Here is a 20,063-nt window from a genome sequence, read left to right as displayed (position 1 = left end):
TAAACTCCTGATCTTGAACTTATACTGTCCGGAATTAGACATGTCTGCCATGGGAAAGAGATTATCATGATCTACTCTGTCTAGAACTCTCATAATTTTGTATACCTTAATCAGATCCAATTAAGTTTACATTTTTTTTCTCTTTATGCTTTTGCTTTAAAAGACGACAGAGAAACAGTCAAGGGAGTGGGGGATTGGACTAGGTGGTTTCCTCAAAGCGATTCGAAGGGACGCAATAGCCAGTTGTTGAACGTTCTCTGATTCTAAAAACCTCCTGAGCTCGGTTCTGAACACTGAGCTGTCACAAGGCAATACTCAAGAGCAAACTATATGTTCGGAAGAAATGAGTTGGTTCGAGAAGGGTGGGAAAAACATTGTGGAAAAAAAAAAGCCCATTACCAAAAAAACACATTTCTGGAGTAAACATTTTTCAGACACTCCCTTGTGATTTTTTTTTGAAGTGTATGCTCCATTTTGAACAAGGTAAACTTGTTTTTACACCATGACAAATTGTCTTGAGGGGACATTATCAAAGGCTGCTTAAAATATACCATGCTGATTGGCTCCGGTGAGATTGGACATCTTAATTAGAACCTATTAATTAAAGATATTTAAATAAACAACTACTGCATTACCAAATGATTCACTGCATGACCCTTTATGTAGATTTTTCCTACCTTTTCTCACATACCCTTCCCACTCAGTTTTAACTCAGTAAATTCCAACTAAGGCTTTCCAACAGAGTGGTTGAGGATGAAGTACTGTTGATATAAAAATAATGATTTTTTTTTAAAAATTAGATTCTCTACAGTATGGAAACAGGCCCTTTGGCCCAACAAGTTCACACTGATCCTCCGAAGAATAACCCACCCAGACCCATTTCCCTAGCCTATATTTACCCCTGACAAATGCAGCTAACTCTATGGGCAATTTAGCATGGCTAATTCACCTGACCTAACATTTGTTGGATTGTGAGAGGAAACCAGAGCATCTGGAGGAAATCCACACAGACACAGGAGAATGTGCAAACTCCACACAGACAGCTGCCGAGGCGGGAATTCAACCCGGGCCCCTGGAGCTGTGAGGCAGCAGTGTCACTGAGCCACTGTGCCACCGCAAATTTTAATTCCTACGGCACCGTTTACAAGTTTGAACAATCTCCAGGCATCCTTGAAGTCCATGAAGTACTTCTTACTCTTGCAGGCTAACAAATAAGAGGAGGTACAGCATTGTAGTAATGCCACTGGCTAGTAGCCCAGAACACCATGTTGGAGACGGACTGAATTCCGCCGTGGGAGCTATGCAAATCTGAGTTCACTAAAACACTTGCTTAATGTCTATTGTTGTTTGAAAAAAACTCCTGCTTCACTAGTGTCCTTCAGGAATGGAGAATCTGTGGCTGATCCCTAACTGACCCCTGGGCAAATAGGGATAGGTATTAAACGCTAGACAAGACAGTGCTGCCTATATCCTATGAATGTTTTCTTTTTAAAAAGGCAACCAATTTGTGCACAGTAAACTCTCAAACTCGAAAAGTAATAGCAACCAGATGATCCATTTGTAGGGAAGGCTTTTTTTTCATTTATGGGATCATTGGCCAGGCCAGAATTAATTCATCATCTGTAGTTGCCCTGGGAAGGTGGTGGTGAGCTGGATTTTGACCCAGTGACAGTGAAGGAACGGTGATATATTTCCAAATCAGGATGGTGAGTGGCTTGGAGGGGAACCTGAATGTGGTGGGTTTCCCATGTATCTGCTGCCCTTGTCCTTCTAGACAGAAGTGGATGTGAGTTTGGAAAGCGCTGTCTGAAGACCTTTGGTGAATTTCTGCAGTGCACTTTGTAGATAGTACACACTGCTGCAACTAAATGGCAGTGGTGGAAGGAGTGGATGGTTGTGAATGTGGAGCCAATCAACCGGCTGCTTTGTCCTGGATGGTGTCAAGCTTCTTGAGTGTTGTTGGATCTGCCCCCATCCAGGCAAGTGGGGAGTATTCCATCACGCTCCTGATCTGTGCCTTGTAGATGGTGGACAAGCTTTGGGGAGTCAGGTGGTGAATTACCGGCCGCAATATTCCTAGCCTCTAACCTACTCTAGTAGCCACCGTGTTTATGTGGAGAGTGCAGTTGAGTTTCTAGTCAATGACGACCTCCAGAATGTTGATCATGGAGGTTTCAATCAATGTATTGTGGTGTTGTAGGTAGTGTCCCTGTTTTGTGAACGGGAAGCTCAGGGTTCAAGTCAAATTTGACAGCCAAGGAACATGCTTTCATAATGTAGCCAACTGGGTTGAAAGTCAACCTGTTAAAATGTTCCACAATATGTCAATGGTAGGCTATGAGAGTAGGAGAGTCATCTGGTCAACCATGATCAGTACAGAGTATTATTCCTCAAGCTACAGGTCTCTGGTTACAAGTTAAAGATGTATTCCAGGAAAAATCCAGCTTATGGAAACAGACATAAGGATGTTCTTTGACAGCCTCATGTGCCATTGATGCGGGAATCGAGAAGAAGTTAGTATTAGATTAGATTAGATTAGGTTACTTACAGTGTGGAAACAGGCCCTTCGGCCCAACAAGTCCACACCAACCCGCCGAAGCGCAACCCACCCATACCCCTACATTTACCCCTTACCTAACACTACGGGCAATTTAGCATGGCCAATTCACCTGAATCGCACATCTTTGGACTGTGGGAGGAAACCGGAGCACCCGGAGGAAACCCACACAGACACAGGGAGAACGTGCAAACTCCACACAGTCAGTCGCCTGAGCTGGGAATTGAACCCGGATCTCAGGCGCTGTGAGGCAGCAGTGCTAACCACTGCTTCAAGTTATCATGAAGTTGAGTGAGGTATAAGCATTACTCAGGATGCTGGGGATAATATCCCTATTTTTCTTTCAAATAATATTCTGGGATTTTTCGTATCTACTGAAGAAGACAGGCTGAGTCTTGGTTTAACACACCAACCACGAGAGAACAGCACGCCCTCAAAACAACACAAAATGTTTATTTGATTTGCTATGAGGCTGGATCTCACAACCTTCTAGTTCAGAGGTGAGAGCGTTACCACTGAGCCACAGCTGACACTTAGATTACAGCAGTCTACAAGAGCGATTTTGAACAGAAGGCAAGGAAAATATTTTCATGCAGAGAGTGGTGTGGCTGTGGGATTCACTGCTGGGACCTGCAGGTGAAGCTGAAATAATGTCAATATTCGAGATTAGATTGGAAAAGGGGGAAAACAAAAAAAAAGGAATAAGTAAATGGGAATAAGTATGAATGAAATAATTTGCTCTCTCGGAGTGTAAAAATTGAAATGGTCGAGCTGAATTAAATGGACCATTTAGAGCCAACATATAACATGAAAGGCAATGGAAGTAGATTCAATTGGAACAAAAATAAATAAACTGGAAAGGAAAAATATCACGGGAATACGGAAAAAGGGGAACAAAGTGGGACTAATAAGCAATTGTGCCAAAGGTCTGGTACAGGAACGATGGGCCAAATGACCCCCTTCTATGATGTTTCCTTATGTATAATACTTCTTTTGGGGGGGGTAGAACTGTAATGTGAAGCAAGCAATTCATTTTTTGTTTCCAAAAAAAACGTCTTCTTCAAGAGATGCAAACAGTTAAAAGACTTTGATATCTTGTGTGGTAGTCATGGCAACAATAAAGGAATATTTATTGCTGTAAATGTATATGTAAAGTAACACAACAAAGGAGGCAGAAACAGGCCTTTGTTGGAACAGCGGTTATGAAGGTAAGACAAAGGCAATGAGGCTCCATTTCAGGCACTTCACGTGTTGTATCTCAAAGACACAGAGTGAATGCTTTACAGAACACCTCCGCTCTGACCATAGAAATGACCCTGACCACCCAGCAGCTCACCATTTCAATACTCTTATATTTCTTTCAATCTAATCTATTGCATTTACTGCTCTTAATACGGTTTCCTTCATATTTGAAAAGGAAAACACAGACTGAGAATGACTATAACCTCCCAGTTGTTTTCCATTTCAATTAATTACCTTGCTCCGGACAGGGCCCATTCTCTCCCTTACACACCCTATTTACATCTCTTTTTCTCCTTCTCCACCATTAACAACCACTTTGTCTTTTATACTGGACCTCCACAACATTTAGTAAAAAATGAGGTCTGCAGATGCTGGAGATCACAGCTGCAAATGTGTTGCTGGTCAAAGCACAGCAGGCCAGGCAGCATCTCAGGAATAGAGAATTCGACGTTTCGAGCATAAGCCCTTCATCAGGAATCCTGATGAAGGGCTTATGCTCGAAACGTCGAATTCTCTATTCCTGAGATGCTGCCTGGCCTGCTGTGCTTTGACCAGCAACACATTTGCAGCTCCACAACATTTACTCTTACGGTTCATCCGCCACTTCTGTTAAAAATATTAAAAAAAGCATTTTCCATTATGAGTTCTGAAGAGGAGTTCGGAAATGTAAACTCTGCTTTCTCTCCACAGACCTACTGAGTTTCTTCTGCGAGTTCTGCTTTTGTCCCATTTTCTAACATCTTTCAGTTCTGAAGGAGAGTCATTACCAGACCAGAAACGTTAACTCTCTTTCTCTCCCCACAGATGCTGTCAGATCTTCTGAGTTGCTCCAGCATTCCCCATGTTTGTTTCAGTATCTGCAGTGTTTTGCTGTTGTTCTGATGACTGATTGACTTGAGTTCCTACCATTAATTGAGGTGCTCCTGGAGGTCTCCAGACATTAACCATGTAACCTCATAGAAATTCAGTCACAGGCTTCAGGCCCTGTCCTGCTCAGTCTGCTGAAGTAATTATAACACCTAAACATAAGCAGTTAACAACGACAAGTTTTTTAAAAATAATTATTTTCAATTAAAAAAAAACTGTGGAGAACCAGAAAAGGCTGATGCTCTCTTCCCACTATTACTGAAATATCTTCACTTCCACACCACCTACACATTCTTTTTTTACTCTTTCACAGCTCAGAAGGGGAAAAAAACACAGTTTGAAAGTAACAGTATCAAAAACATGTAATGTTCTGGTGGACTTGGGTTCAAATACCACTGTGGCAGACAGTGGGATTTAAATTCAGTAAATATCTAGATAAAAGAGTCTAATGATGACTACAAATCTATTCCCAATTGTTGGAAAAATCCATTAGGAAGGAAAATGCCATCCCTACCTGGTCTGGTCTACATGTGACTCCAGACCCACAGCAATGTGGTTGCCTCTTATCTGCCCTCTGGGCAATTAGAGATGAGCAATAAATGTTGCCCAGCCAGCGATACCCTCATCTTGGGAATGAATGAATAAAGAAAACAGAAACTGTTTGGGAAATTCATCACATCTGGCAGCATCCATGGAGAGAAAGCAAATTCAATGCTTAGGTCCAGTGACCCTTCACCAGAACTAGCAGTATCTGGTGAAAGGGGGTATGTATGCTTGAAAACAGGGAGTGGGGGTAGCAGGGGGGCAGACGTGAGTGAGGAGATAGGTAGATATGGAGCCGAGAGGGAGACAAGACAAAGGGGTAATGGTAAGCCCGAAAAGAGTCCAGAAGTATGTGAAAATGGGTTGACTGTGCTAAAGACATGATGTGATGACAAGTCATAGAGCCATAGAGCACGGAAACAGACCCTTCAACCCAACCAGTCCATGCTGAACATAATCCCAATCCAAACAAAAATATGGATCACTTCACAAATTTCCTGGGGTGTACAGGGGTAAAAGACATGGAAGAAAAAGCTCAGGCCCTAAAATGATTGAACTTGATATTGAGTCCAGAAGGCTATGGGGCCCTCAAATGGAAAATAAGATGCTGCTCTTCCAGCTTGCACTGGACTTCACTGGAGCATTACAGCAGGCCCATGACAGAAATGTTGGTGTAGTGTTGAAGGCAACTGGAAACTTTTTCAAAAGAAACAGTAATACTTAGAAATGAAGATAATGGACATTCTCCATTTTGAATTGCAGAGGATAAGTCAAATGAGTTTGTCTCATTCATTTGTTTTACTGCTTTTTCCTTCTGGGAGGATGTGGGTGTGGTGATTATAATGAGGTCAGGCAGGTGGACCTCATAGAATATGAGTGCCCTGATTGGGGCTGTTAATCTGGTCAATCAGGGAGCCCTGGCTGTCAGATATAAACACGAGTGTGTCCCCGCCCTGCCCTTCACTGTTTGATCACACATCATTGCCCTTTGACGTGAAGGACACTGCTTGTCACTGGCCACCCGGGTGTTTTCCTATCTTCCTGGTGGTGGAAATTGAATAAAGATTCATGCACTTTGTGTCTCTCACTGTGTCTCACACCTGCACACACACACACTATGGGTGCTGGGGAATAAATAAGCACTATTGCAGTTAGGCGGTAATGTGGGGGTATAAATAAAGGGTAGATTGTGATGGATACCAGCCTCAGTCGAGTTATTTCAGTGGGCATCATTGGCTGGTCCATTTATTGGCCCTCCTTAGTTGCCTTAGAGAAGGTGATGGTGAGCTGCCTTCTTGAATTGCTGCAGTCTGTATGCTGTAGGAAGCTGTTCAGAAGGTAGTTCCAGGATTCCTATTCAGTGATAGCGAAAGAACAGCGATGTATTTTCAAGTCAGGATGGTGAGTGACTTGGAGGGGAAATTCCAGATGGTGGCATTCCTATATATTCCTATGCATCCCTTGCCCTCCTAGATGGTAGCAGATGTGGTTAGTGCTGTGTAAAATCATAGAGTCATACAGCACAGAAACAGACTCTTCTTCCCATCTTCTCCAGGTTGACCAGATTTCCAAAATGAAACTAATCCCATTTGCCTGCATTTGGCCCATATCCCTTTAAACCTTTCCTATCCATTTACCTGTCCAAATAGTCTTTAAGTGTTGCAACTGTGTCTGCATCTACCATTTCCTCTGGCAGTTGAAAAAGTTGTCCCTCAGTTCCGTTTTAAATCTTCCTCCTCTCACCTTAAACCTTAAATAGCTTTGGACTTCCCTACCCCAGGGAACCGACCTCGTCTATCCACCCTAGCCATGCCCCTCATGATTTTGTAAGTCTCTGTAAGGTCACCCTTCAGCTTCCGATGCCCAGAGAAAAAAGTCCTAGTCCCTCCTTATAACTCAAACCCTGGGATCACTGTGCACCAGCAATGGAAGGAAGGAACATTCATGATGGCAAATGGGGTGCCAATGAAGCCGGCACCTTTGTCCTGGTCTCAGTTGGAGAAGCTGAAGAAGGGCTCATGCCCGAAACATCGATTCTCCTGCTCCTTGGATGCTGCCTGACCTGCTGCGCTTTTCCAGCAACACATTTTCAGCTCTGATCTCCAGCATCTGCAGTCCTCACTTTCTCCTGGAGAAGCAAGCAGCCTGATTCTAATGATGTTGAGATGTGAGCTGCCTTTGGGCAAGGGGCAGGATCCAGCAGCTTGTTCATAAAAATATTAATGAGGCCCCAGGCCTGATTTTAAACGTTGGCTGGGGTGCACTCTGTCAGCTGTGTGCCAAGTCTAAAATAGGCCAAAACCAACATCTTCCCCAATGATTCCTCTCTCTCTGCAGCTCCACATTGCAGCAAAGATTAGCGACAACACATCACTGGTAAATATCCTCACTATTCTTCAATGACTGTATTATTACCTCCACAAGAGACTGCCAGTTACACTATCCTCTGCACTGCTGTAGCGAGAGATGGAGGGGGAGAAAACCCACAGTAGGAAAAATTGAGAGACACAGAGGTCAGAAACATGTCAGGGAAGAGAAGGAAGGAATAAAATCAAAGGAAGGCTTGCATTTATGTAACCTTTCACAACCACATGATGTTCTAAAGTACTCCATAAACAATAGTGAAACTAAGTACAATCACGTGTACTCCAGGAAATGTGACAGCCAATTTGTATATAGCAATGAACAATAATAATAACCAGATTATTTACTTGTTGAGGGATAAATAATGATGAAAGAGAGAGAGAGAGAGAGAGAAACACACACATACAAACTCACAGAAACAGAGAGAGGCGCAGACGCACCTACAGACACAAGTGGAGATAGATGAGAAATGGAGCCACAATCTCTCTCACTCACAGCCCCCCCCCCCCACCCCACACACACACACACACAACTGGTGATAAACCCAACACCCTTGGTGTTCACTTGGGTTTGCAAGGTGAGCAGTGTATGTGCACACAGTGCGGCCCAATCTTCATTTCATCTGCATGCCAACACAGAATTGCTCATTCGATTAATTAACAACATCCCCAGCTAGAAGAAGCCTGCATGAAGGAAACCCCACTGGCCCAGGCTGGCATGCCTCATCATGTGGCACTGAAAATAGAGGAAGGCACGGCTTGTATTTTCCAAAGCTGTTTCACGTGTTAATTAAATCAAGAGGAACACACACACACACACACACACACACACACACACACACACACACACACACACACACACACACACACACACACACAAAATCTGGTTAGGATTTCCTTAATTCTGTTTACAGAAAGGATTTATCCTTTGAAACAAATTGTGTATGTTTTGTTTTCTTTGGCACTTTGAGACATACACAGTCCTAAGCTGCTGTTATAACTCATTGCTTGTGCTATGCTGAAAAATAACTTCACGTGGGGTCAGTTTACAAACTCAGTTTTGTAGATTTGACTTATGTCAGTCTGAATTCTACTTTTTTACCCACAAGCTATTCCCTCATTTTATGCTAGAGAGTTTAGCACTTCTAGTCTGAATTGGAAGGCTTTGGGTTCAAGACCCATTCCTATGACTTCACCCCAAGAACCCAGCCTACTACCAATGCTGAGGGAAGGTCAGAGGTGGCATCTTCAGGAAGTGGCATTAAGCCAAAGTCTCATCTTCCCTGGAGGGCAAAAGTTGAAAGGTCCCACAACACTCTGGAGATCAGAGTGTTCCCCCAATGTTTAGAAATTTATTTTTGAAGAAAATGTTTGCAGAGTCAGGGTGGGGGAGTGAGCAGAAAGCAGAGGCGTGGACAGACAAATTGAAAAAAATCTTTCAAAAAGCTGGCACATGATTGATAACTTCCCTCCCCCTCTTCAAAATTATACCGTGTAATTTATGCCTCGCTACATGTTTATGTAACTGAGAAGGCAAGCAGGCGCCTCAGTTAAATGTCTACTCTGGCCTGGGTTCTGACTAAGCATTCAGATAGTGACAGATCAGCATCTGTAACTCCACAATTAATCACAGTCGCTCTGCTGGACTCTGTGGAACTGACCCCTGGTCAGCACTTGGCTATAAAAGATCAAGGCATGGTGAAGTGACACAAGTGACAAAAATGGATTATGCAAACATTATAGAGTTCAGGGATTGTGATAGTTCTAACATTGTTTCAGCCTGCAACTTCTTAAACTGTCTCAAATCCATCGAAGGGTTAGAACCCTCAATATTATACATCGCCTAAAACACTTCTCATCAAAACATGTCAATAATTAAGGCTTTCTACAAGTGTTTACTCTCAAACATTTCCAATTATAACATTTTGAGTCAATAGCTTGGAAGGTCAAGAAGGCATATTGTTTATCATTCCTATTATTTTATAAATGGGTTTTTTGTCATATAAATGTTTTGTTTAGGAGCAATTTGTGTTCTCCAGTTTAATGTACAACATCTGTAACATTGATTTTCTTTGGAGTTTATATGAATGCAAAGATGCTAGGAAATAAATCCAGCTGGATGTAGACTGCAAAATTAAAAGAGCGATACGATGGAGTCTAAAAAGCATGACCCTTGTTTGATTGCAAAGAAGTGGCAGATGGAGTACAACATGAGAATGTATAAGGTCATGCACTTTGATAGGAAGAACAGAGGCATGGACTATATTCTAAATGGGGAAAAAATTCAGAAGTCTGAAGTGCAAAGACACTTGGGAGTTCTAACCCAGGATTCTCTCAAGGTAAACTTGCAGAATGAGTCAGTGGTAAGGAAGGCAAATGCAATGATGGCAGTTATTTTGACAGAACGTGAATCTAAAAGTGGAAATGTACTTCTCAGGCTCCATATTGGAGGTGTAGTGGACAGCAAAGAAGGTTAGAGCTGAAAATGTGTTGCTGGAAAAGCGCAGCAGGTCAGGCAGCATCCAAGGAACAGGAGATTCGACGTTTTGGGCTTAAGCCCTTCTTCAGGAATGCCTGAACCAGATGGGCCAGTGGGCTGCAAAGTAGCAGATGGAGTTTAATTTAGAGAAATGTGAGGTGCTGCATGTTGGGAAAGCAAATCTTAGCAGGACTTATACACCTAATGGTAAGGCCCTAGGAAGTGTTGCTGAACAAAGAGACCTTGGAGTGCAAGTTCATAACTCCTTGAAAAGGGAGTCACAGGTAGATAGGATAGTGAAGAAGGCATTTGGTATGCTTTCCTTTATTGGTCAGAGTATTAAGTACTCTGGGAGTATTAACTGGGAGGTCATGTTGCGGCTGTACAGGACATTGATTAGGCAACTGTTGGAATATTACGTGCAATTCTGCTCTTCTTCCTATCGTAAAGATGTTGTGAAACTTGAAAGGATTCAGAAAAGATTTACAACGATGTTGCCAGGGTTGGAGGATTTGAGCTACAGGGAGAGGCTGAACAGGCTGGGGTTGTTTTCCCTGGAGCGTCGGAGGCTGAGGGGTGACCTTATAGAGGTTTACAAAATTATGAGAGGCATGGATAGAATAAATAGACAAAGTCTTTTCCCTGGGGTTGGGGAGTCCAGAACTAAAGGGCATAGGTTTAGGGTGAGAGGGGAAAGATATAAAAGAGACCTAAGGGGCAACTTTTTCACGCAGAGAGTGATACGAGTATTGAATGAGCTGCCAGTGGATATGGTGGAGGCTGGTACAATTGCAACATTTAAGAGGCATTTGGATGGGTATATGAATAGGAAGGGTTTGGAGGGATATGGGCCGGGTGCTGGCAGGTGGGACTAGATTGGGTTGGAATATCTGGTCGGCATGGACAGGTTGGATGGAAGGGTCTGTTTCCATGCTGTACATGTTTATGACTCTATGACAACTTTTTCACGGAGTGGGTGGTGCATGTATGGAATGAGCTGCCAGAGGAACTAATGGAGGCTGGTTCAATTGCAACATTTAAAAGGCATCTGGATGGACATATGAATAGAAAGAGTTTAGAGGGATATTGGCCAGGTACTGGCAGATGGGACTAGATTGGTTTAGGGTATCAGGTAGGCATGGATGAGTTGGACTGAAGGGTCTGTTTCCATGCTGTACATCTCTATGACTCTAGACTCTATAAGGCTCTGGTCAGACCACATTTGGAGTATTGTGTGCAGTTTTGTGCCTCATATCTCAGGATGGATGTATTGGTCATGGAGCAGGTTCAGAGGAGTTTAACGAGAATGGTCCCAGGAATGAAAAGCTTAACATATGAGGAATGTTTGAGGACTCCTCTGGGTTTATACTCGATGGAGTTTAGAAGGATGAGAGGGGTTCTAATTGAAACTTACAGAGTGCTGAACGGCCTGGACAGAGTGGATCTTGGGAAAATGTTGGTAGGAGAGACTAGGACCTGAGGGCACAGCCTTAGAGTAAAGGGAAGACATTTTAGAAGGGAGATAACAGACACCTCTTCAGTCAGGGAGTGGTGAACCAATGGAATTCATTGCCACAGAAGGCTGTGGAGGTCAGGTGATTGAGTATATTTAAAGGGAGGTGGCATCACTGGCAAGACCAGCACTATTGTCCTACACCTAATGCACTGAAGGAGACGATAGTGAGCACTTGAATATTTGTAGGCATTTTCAGAGCAACTGACATTGCTCTGGTTCTGTTGTCACATTTGGTCGGGCCAATGGTGTGGTGGATTTACTTCCCTACTTAACAAACCAGATGGAGTTTTACAACAATCTGTTAATTTCCTGGCGTGCTGAGTATTTTGATTCAGATTTATTTCACAACCAGAATTTAATTCACAAAGCTCCTATTTCAATCAGATCCTTGGCCTGGTTTATTAGTCCAGTAACAAAACTACAATGCAACCATCTCGTTCTCTCCCTCTGACAATGTTGGGGTGCAGTTACCAGAAACTAGAATTAAACAGGCCATTCAGCCCCACTAGTCTGTGTGCCATTTAATGTCGATGAGACCATATAGTTTCAATTATAGTCAGCCAAACTGTTTCCATATACTTCTTTCCTTCACACATCCATTCAGCGAAATTGTTAATTTTGACAGTTCTTCGGTCTCAATCACAGAAGATTTCAACCCTCTGTTCCAACTTTCCACAATGCACCTTGTAGATAGTACACACTTCTACCCCTGAGTGCCAGTAGTCGAGGGAGTGATTATTTGTGGATGTTGTGCCAATCAAATGGGCTGCTTTGTCCTGGATGGCGTTGAGATTCTTGAGTGTTGTTGAAGCTGCACCCATCCAGGCAAGTGGAAAGCATTCTATCACACTCCTGATTCGTGCCTTGTAGATGGTCAACAGTAAAAAGTGAGGTCTGCAGATGCTGGAGATCAGAGCTGAAAATGTGTTGCTAGTTAAAGCACAGCAGGTTAGGCAGCATCCAAGGAACAGGAAATTCGATGTTTCGGGCCAGAGCCCTTCATCAGGACTGAGGAGAATGTGCCAGGCAGGCTAAGATAAAAGGTAGGGAGGAGGGACTTGGGGGAGGGGCGATGGAGATGTGATAGGTGGAAGGAGGTCAAGGTGAGGGTGATAGTTTGGAGTGGGGTGGGGGCGGAGAGGTCAGGAAGAAGATTGCAGGTTAGGAGGGCGGTGCTGAGTTGAGGGAACCGACTGAGACAAGGTGGGGGGAGGGGAAATTTTCTCCAGTTTCCTCATTTCCCCTCCTCCCACCTTGTCTCAGTCGGTTCCCTCAACTCAGCACCGCCCTCCTAACCTGCAATCTTCTTCCTGACCTCTCCGCCCCCACCCCACTCCAAACTATCACCCTCACCTTGACCTCCTTCCACCTAACACATCTCCATCGCCCCTCCCCCAAGTCCCTCCTCCCTACCTTTTATCTTAGCCTGCCTGGCACATTCTCCTCATTCCTGATGAAGGGCTCTGGCCCGAAACGTTGAATTTCCTGTTCCTTGGATGCTGCCTAACCTGCTGTGCTTTAACCAGCAACACATTTTCAGATGGTGAACAGCTCTTGGGGAATAAGGAGGTAAATTACTTATTGCGACATTCCAAGCCTGTGATCTGTGCTTGTTGCCACTGCATTTAGGTGGCGAGTCCAGTAGCTGAAGATGGTTGGGTCTAGGACACTAATCTGAGGAACTCCTGAACAGATGTCCTGCAGCTGAGATGACCAACCTCCAACAACTGTAACCATTTTCCTGTGTGCCAGAGGAGACTTTCCCCATGATTTTGTTGATGAGGAATTCTTGATGTTACACTCGGATAATTGAGGCCTTGATGGCAAAGGCAGACAACGTCTCTTTGAATATTTATTAGAAAAGAATAATTCTATGTTTGAAAAGACCCAAGGAGCTGTTCTTCATCAAAGTCCTATGCTACCATAGTGAGGACAGAAAGAGTTATCCCAGTGGCCAAAATTTATCCCTCAACCAATAGCAAAGGTAGATTATCTGATCACTCATCTTACTGACTGACCTTAGCCCACATTAGACGTAGGAACTGAAGCAGGCCTCTCGGCCCATCAATTCAGCTGTGAATGAGATCATGGCAGATCTGATAATCTTCAGCACTTGCTTTTTCCCCAGAATCCTTGTGTCCCTTACTGATTAAAATCTGAGTGTCTCAGCCTTAAATATGCTTAAGGTCTCAGAGATGGCAACTCTCCACACAGAAGAACTCCACTGAGTCAGAGCCCTCGGAGAGAAGAAATTCCTCCTCATCTCGGTCTTAACTGGGTAACCCCTTATTCTGAGCTGATGTCCTTGGTCTAGACTCTCCGTACCTACCCTGCCAATAATCTTATATTGCAGTAACATCTTCCCTCATTCTTTGAAACTGCAATAATACAGGCCCAGCCTACTCAACCTCTTGTCATTGGAGAGTCCCTCCATATCTGATACAACCTAGTGAACCTGCTCTGGACTGCCTCTAATGCCCATTTATGTTCTCTGACATAAGGGATCTAGAACAGTTCATAATTTGACTAGTGCTAATATCATTGAGCAAGACTTCCAAAGATATAAAAGAGACCTTGGGGCAACTTTTTCACACAGAGGGTGGTACGGGTATGGAATGAGCTGCCAGAGGAAGTGGTGGAGGCTGGTACAATTGAAACATTGAAGAGGCATTTGGATGGGTATATGAATAGGAAGGGTTTGGAGGCATATGGGCTGGGTGCTGGCCAGTGGGACTAGATTGGGTTGGGATATCTGGTCAGCATGGACGGGTTGGACCAAAGGGTCTGTTTCCATGCTGTACATCTCCATGGACTCTAAGTACATGGATAATGATGGGATAGTGTAGGGGGATGGGCTTAGATTAGTTCACAGGTCAACACAACATCGAGGGCAGAAGGGCCTGTTTTGTGTTCTATTTCGTCAAGTCATCCATATATGTTGTAAATAATTGTTCCTGTGATACTCCACGAGTTACAGGTTGCCACCCTTTATCATAAACCACTTATTTTCTACTTCTTAACCAATCCTTATCCATGTTAACATTCTATCTCCAACACCAGGCCCTAATCTTATTAAATAGTACTCGATGCAGTAGTTTACTAAATATCTTTTGGAAACCCACAGGTGTTACAAATACTGGGTTCCTCTTGTTATTCTGCTTGTTATCTTCTCAAAGAATTCTAATAACTAGGTAGCATCCTTGCCTCCAGGTCAAAAATCCTGAGATGTTGTCATGATTTCAAGGAAGTTACACATATATCATGACCAAGGAGTTCGAATAGTAAACTGCAAATATTTCTTTAAATAAACTGAAAGAACTGCTATAAATCAGAAACAAAAACTGAAATAGCTGAAGAAGCTCAGCAGGTCTGGCAGCATCTGTGTAGAGAAGTTAGAATTAATGTTTCGGGTTGGTGGCTATGGCAGAGAGTAAGAATGTGAGAGATTCCAAGTCAGCTTTGTGGTGGAAAATACTGTTGGATGCTCCACCACCATTCTCCCTTGATCTAGACTGAAGACATCATGTATAAGTGCACAGAAAATTCAGTGGCCCTAAGTGAACTATAATACACCACAATAACCATCCCATTGATACTTTTGGGAACTTGCTGTGCTATAACGGCTTGTTGTTTTCCCATGTACAACAATTACAGGCACTTTGAAATAATATCATTGGCTTGAAGCGCTTTTGAATGTCCTGCACAATGGTGTAAAAACCCACTACAATCCAAAGCTTCTCACTTGAATTCTCTGCATCCCCCAGCTTCACAATGGTGCGGCTCCTTACCTTCACAATCCCCTCTTCTTCCATTCCAGTTACTACTATGAAGAATGCATTTTCCGATCATTGCACGCTAGCATGGAGATGCACTCTTGAGGACACCCATCAGGAAATTGTAATCTACGAGTTTCCTTACATGAAATTTCTGAAGTGGAAAGCATGGAATCTGTTTGCCCATGAGATAAAAGCCTGCATCAGGACTGCAAAATCAGAAAAGTAACCATTCTCACCAACTCTCCCATTCTTTTATCCTCCAGTTTCCAATCCTTTCCACTCTCAAAAATGGGTACTCAGCTGATTCCTGGGATGATGGCTTTTGTCTTATGAGGAAATATTGAACACATTGGGCCAGTACTCATTAAGAGGTTTCAGGAGACAACTGGGTAGCAAGTTGAGAAGAGTTTTGCACTGGGTGGAATGGCAGCTTAGTAGTTGGCACTACTGCCTCATAGCATCAGGGAGAGAGGCTCAATTCTTGTCTGGGGAAGGAAATTCCAAACCTTGATGACTCTCTGATGAAAGAAACTCAGGTTTAACTATGGGAGGTATTTACTTATAAATACTGCCCCTACTTCTGATGGAAAACACACTCTTCCGCCTTAACCCTATCAAGCCCTCGCGGAATCTTTAGTATTTAAGTAAGATCACCTCTTGTTCTTAGAATCATAGAATCCTACAGTCCAGAAAGAGGCCATCTGGACCATCAGTTTGCACGGTCCCTCCAGAAAGCATCCCACCCCACACCCACCCAATCCCAGTAACTCCACCTTTATAATGGCTAACCCACCTGGCCTACACTAACACGACAGGGCAATTTAACATAGCTAATCCAACTAACCTGCAAACCCACACTGACACAGGGAGAACATGCAAATTCCTGTGAGTGGGATGCTCCCTGAAGGATCAGTACAGACTCAATGGGCCAAATGGCCTCTATCTGCACTGTAAGGATGCTATGATTCAGAGAACAAGAGGTGATCCCATTGAAACTCTGACAATTCCAAGAGGACTTGACAGGGTCAACAGTGTGTTTCCCCTCCAAGTAATTTGGAAGAAGAGGGCAGCATTTAAGATAAGGATCTCCCATATTTAAGTTGGAGATGAGGAGGAATCTTTTTCTATTGGAGAGTCATCCACGTTTGGAATTCCCTTTCTCAGACAGCAGCCAAGACTGGGCCATTGAGTATATTCAAGGCTAAGTTAGAAAGATTTTTCGTAGCCGAGGGAATCAAAAGGTTACAAACAGGAAAATGGAGTTAAGGCCACAATCATATCTACCAGGATCATATCAAGTGGAGGACCAATCTCAAGGGGCTGAATTTCCCACTCTCGGTCCTATTTCTTCAGAGCTTACATAGTAGGGGTTTGGTCCTTCATCTGGAGCTATCATTTCAAGGAAACATGTGGGAGACCACTCTAGATGCAGCACCAGACATACCAAAAATGAGATGCCAACCTGATGAAACTCCAACTCATGTCTGTGTACATCCTAAGTGACAAAGACAGCATGTGATACACAAAGCTCAGCGATTCCACAAATATTTAATCAAATGTTTTCTGGCCACACACAGTCATAAATGGCAATGGTCAAACAAACAACTAACTAGACTTTACAATTTTGAAAGTTGCCCAGAATGCCCTGTCCACAGAAAACATAAAAAATCCAATCCAGTCTGTTATTTGACTAGTACTATACTCTCAATCATCAGTAAAGTAAATGGAAGATGTCACCAGGAGCACTATCAAGAGGCATTTACATCGCAATAACCTTCTCACTGATGCAGTTTGCATTATGCCAAGGCTACTCAGCTCCTGACCTTATTAGAGACTTGCTTCAAACATGGACAAATGAGCTGAATTCTAGAGGTGAGATGAAAGAGACAACCTCACCAGAGTTGAGATGAAAGTGTCCAAGACCCAACCATCTTCAGTTGCCTTACCGATGACCTTCCCTCCCTCATAAGGTTGGAAGTGGGGAAGTTCACTGATGATTGTATAATGTTCAGCACCATTTATGACTCCTCAGAACTTGAACTAGCCTGAGTCCACATGTAACAAGGCCTGGACAATATCCAGGCTTGGGGTGACGAATGGCAAGTAACATTCATATTATACAATAACCATGTCCATCAAGAGAAAATTTGACAGCCCAAACTCTCATTGCCATTCACTTGAGTTACTGTAATAGAATCCCCCATGATCAAGAAATACAGGAAATCATTACTCAAAATGGAACTGGTCTTACTATGAAAATTATGTGACAAATGCAGGCTCAGTATTCTGTGATCAGTAACTCATATTCTATCTGTCCAAAGACTATTCATTATATCAAAGGCACAAGTCAGGCATGTGATGGAACATTCCCCACTTATTTGGATGAGCTCCAAAAGCACTCAAAATGTCCAACACCATCCAGAATAAAGTATCACCACAGCACCGTAATTATTCAATGATACTAGCAGACCTACTGAATTGCTCTAGCATTTTCTGATTTATTTCAGATCTCCACCATCCACATTATGTTGTTTTTATTTAAATATTCACTCCCTCCAACAGCAATGCACAGTGGCAGCAGTGTTCATTACGTACATGATGCACTGCACAATTTGTCAAGGTTCCCTCAACGGCATCTCCTGAACCCTTGACCTCTACCACCTTGGAAGGAAAAGGTTGAGTTGCATGGGACCATCACTAACTGCAAGTTATCCTCAAAACTTCACATTATTGTGACTAAGAAATATATCATTGTTCCTTCACAATCATGGGACAAAACCCTGAAACTCTGCTAACAGTTTTGTGGGTCTACCTATAATACACAGACTGTAGTGTTTAACATCAAATTGACAAGGTCATTTAGGTATGGGCTAAAAGTGGTGACCTAAATAGCCATGAACTATGAACAACCCACTATTTATGGGCCAGAGCTAGACACCAATCACAAAGACATCTTACTGATAACCTGACATGGTCAAATAACTTAGCAATGTGTCCACAAGAGAAATAGTTTTAATTACAAACTATCATTTGATGCAAGTAATAGTACTAATGCATTTTTTCTGCTTCTGAACGTAAGGTAAGGCAGACCTGCAAGTTGTTCTTAAAAGTGACGACACACTATTGTTCCCTCATGCTGTACAATGTTATAGATGGAGAAAGCCGTTAAGGAAATTTAGTTTCCCATATTGTCATTACCTGACACTTGTGTGATGGCAATACTACTTGCCATTCGTTGGTACAAGCCTGAATGTTTTCACAACTATTTTCTTTTGTGCCAGGTGTGACTTCAACCAGTTATCCTTCTGAATCCCACTGAGTCCAGTTCCACTAGGGCTTCCTGTTTCCACACTCGGTCAATGTTTACAGCAGTTGCCTTCATTTCTCTTCTGCACTCATTTGCACCAAGATGTACTGAAGGAAAAGATCAGAGAGAGCATCAGTGATCAGGTTGATGTTGACTAAATGCCACTAGGTGGCACTGTCAACAGCAACCATCATCACTTTGCTGATGATCAAGAGTAGATTGACGCAATTGTCATTGGCCAGGTAGGATTTGTCTAGCTTTTTTGTGTACAGGACGTACCTACGCAATTTTCCCCATTTCCAGGTAGAAACGAGTGTTGTAGCTTTACTGAAATAGGTTGGTTAGGGGCATCATTATAATTCTGGAGAATAAATCCTCAGTACTATTGCTGGAATGTTCTCAGGGCCCACATCCCTTGCAGTATCGAGTGCCTTCAACTTTTATTTAATATACCATCACTTGTACCGAGGTATAGTGAAAAGTGGATAATGGCACCAAATTTCGGTGCCATCTTGGATTACAGAATAAATGAATTGTATAAATACCAAAGTACTGAATAAATTAATATTAAATTGATATTACTAAAACTGAAACAACTTCAAATGTTCATCTTTCCCTCTCTGTAGCCTTCATCCTCTCTGCACCCACCCCCCCCCCACCCAAGAGTCCTGGCAATGTGCCCCTTTCCTGCCACCACTGGCACCATCACCTCCACATCCGCCATCTCCAAGCTGGAGACGGTCACGCTGCATGGGTCCCGTAGCTCCTCCAATATTGGAAACCGACCAACAGGGTCCTGGCTCATTTTTCCAATGCCACCACCCGAGATGGAGTGGGGGTGAAGATGATTGAGAGGGAGGGGTCTGGCCTCCAACAGGAGGAGGAGGCCCCAGAGCAACCAAAACAAAAAACATAACCGGGCTGGAAAGACACCAATGAAGCTGCGTGGGTGTGACAGAACCCATCGCATGAGCCATGAGTGACCGAGCGTGCGCTCAGGAGCCAAATGCAACACAGCCCTTCGCCACCATCTTGGGAACTTCTCTTGACTTCATGTGGATTTGGCTGAAGGCTGGCACCTGTAATATTATGGATCTGTGGAGGAGGCCAAAATGGATCATCTATTTGACACTTGTGGCTGAAGATTTTCCCAAATGCTGATATGCCGGACTCAATGATCGTTGAGGGTGGGGACATTTGTGGAGTCTCCTCCATCAGTGAATTGTTTAATTGTCCACTATTCATATCAGGATTTCAAAGCTTAGATCTGATATGTTGGCTGTGTGATCATTTAGTTCTGTCTGTTACTTGCTGCTTACATTGCACAGCGTGCAGGCAGTCCTGTTTTGTAGCTTCACCAGGTTGACTACCCATTATTAGGTATGCCTTGTGTTGCTCTTGGCTTGATAGTAA

The 20,063-nt window shown here is 43.3% G+C and overlaps 1 protein-coding gene across 1 annotated transcript in view; it reads right to left on the bottom strand.

Moving 5' to 3' along the window:
- Positions 1-18,607, bottom strand: part of LOC132819324 (regulator of G-protein signaling 17-like) — a 101,523-nt gene extending 82,916 nt beyond the window's left edge. Inside the window, exon 1 of the mRNA XM_060830779.1 lies at positions 18,542-18,607. The gene's annotated coding sequence lies outside the window, so the exon portion shown is untranslated. The remainder of the gene's footprint in view (positions 1-18,541) is intronic.
- Between the last annotated feature and the right edge of the window lie 1,456 nt (positions 18,608-20,063).

Source organism: Hemiscyllium ocellatum, chromosome 10 (genome assembly GCF_020745735.1).
Source record: "Hemiscyllium ocellatum isolate sHemOce1 chromosome 10, sHemOce1.pat.X.cur, whole genome shotgun sequence".
NCBI classification, from domain to species: domain Eukaryota; kingdom Metazoa; phylum Chordata; class Chondrichthyes; order Orectolobiformes; family Hemiscylliidae; genus Hemiscyllium; species Hemiscyllium ocellatum.
The sequence above is the reverse complement of the archived record's forward strand: the minus strand, read 5'-3'. Positions and strand labels throughout refer to the sequence as shown.